General features: G+C 45.6%; 1 non-coding gene across 1 annotated transcript; it reads left to right on the forward strand.

Moving 5' to 3' along the window:
• Window positions 1-1,333: 1,333 nt before the first annotated feature.
• Trnas-cga lies at window positions 1,334-1,415 on the forward strand. Its single transcript has one exon. It is a non-coding gene; the product is annotated as a tRNA-Ser (tRNA).
• Window positions 1,416-1,682: the final 267 nt, after the last annotated feature.

Below are 1,682 nucleotides of genomic sequence, written 5' to 3' on the forward strand. Positions count from 1 at the left end.
GAGGCAGTGGAAAGTAATACTGGCCTTTAAGGATTTGAGCAATGAACATCCTTTCCATAAATAAGAAACATACCTTGCGCGAGTCACACATACTTTTTCATAAAATGTGTTGCTTATTTTGTCATGTTATTTGAGCCAGTTTTATCTCTGTGAGCTTTTTTCCGGGTTCACGAGTATATCCGGTGACGTTTTGTCCGCAGAGGGTTCTCTGAAAATCCTGCCACTCCCACGGCAAAACGCGTATTCTCCCCGTATTCGCTTTAGTTTTGATGACAAAAGCTGCAACTAAGAAATAAGATGAGGCTGTGCGTCCTTTTGACGATTCTGAGATGGAAGCTAGTGCTGCGGCTAGAAAAAAAAGACATCTTGAAGATTTGGCGCACCATCGTTCGTGCTGACTGGATGTACAGAGCCTCATTTTTGTCCCTCCGGTAATTACCGTTTTTAGCCTCGCCACGAGTCGTCCAGCCGAAATGCACCAGTGTTTCGAGAATAAATAAAAACCGAAAAACATCCGCCGATTGTTCTTACTGATAAACACCGGAAAATACACACCTTATTTATACCCAGTCATATTTATCTGCAGTGCTTGCACTCGTCGTGACAAAAAAAAAATCTGCACCACGCCACCAACTGCACCAGCCCATACTGCCCGTGCCGGTCGTACACACTTCTCCGCCTGTCGCTCGCCTCCATGTTTGTTTTCTGTCCTCGGCTTTGGCCACTTCGACTCACATACAGAATAGGTCAAGAATCAGGCTCTTCCAAAACCTGATACTTGAAGAAATAAAAAAAAATAAAAAAAACGACACAAGGGAGAAGGAAAGGACAAACACAACGTAGTCTCAAAGATTTCGTTGTGTTTGTCCCTTCCTTTTTCCTTGTCTCGGGGTTTCTTCAAGTGTGAACGTTCAACAGCTAGCCTGCGCCACAACTCTTATTTCTTTAAGTCCAAAAGCTCTCTCTGCGCCTCGAAAGTCGGGCGTCATAGTGATGTCGAGCGGCCATTGGCAGCATCAGAGTTTCTCCCTCGGGTGCTTGACAGGCTTCGGTAGATCTCGCTCCAGAAGCGAAGCGCGCCACCCTTTTGGTCGCGTTCACACGGGCATCGTTTCCCGAAAAGAAGATTAACCAGCAAAGTGCATCGTCGGTCAGGTTCACCAGCAAGAAGTCAGGAACGGCTCGATTATCGTTCAAACCTGTGAACTATGAGGAGTAGTGACAATAAGTAGCCGTTTTTACCTAAAATTAGTCGGGATCAATCTATGGTATGTTAGCTCCTAACCATATACAATATTTTATATGTAATAAAGCGTCTTGAAAGTTTAAGCAAGCAGTCGTGGCCGAGTGGTTAAGGCGACGGACTCGAAACCCCGTGGGAAATTCCCGCGCAGGTTCAAATCCTGCCGGCTGCGAAGTACTTTTTTTTCCCTCGCTTTGCATCTGGATTTATGGCTGTAATCATCCAACTGATAAAGCAAGAGCACTGCCCATGAGCTGCAGGCCACTACCAAACACTGTGCAAAGTAATGCAGTCGTAAACCTACTTAGCTGCCATTCTTAGACATCCGAGTCCGGCTCCCCAGCGCTGTCCATACCCGTAGCTAGAATGTTGTTTCATTATGACTTTTCGTACAGTTCAAACCCTCCTATAGACGCTAAATTTCCCGTTAAATATAGCC

Source organism: Ixodes scapularis, unplaced genomic scaffold (genome assembly GCF_016920785.2).
Source record: "Ixodes scapularis isolate PalLabHiFi unplaced genomic scaffold, ASM1692078v2 ptg000683l_1___fragment_1__unscaffolded, whole genome shotgun sequence".
Lineage (NCBI taxonomy): Eukaryota > Metazoa > Arthropoda > Arachnida > Ixodida > Ixodidae > Ixodes > Ixodes scapularis.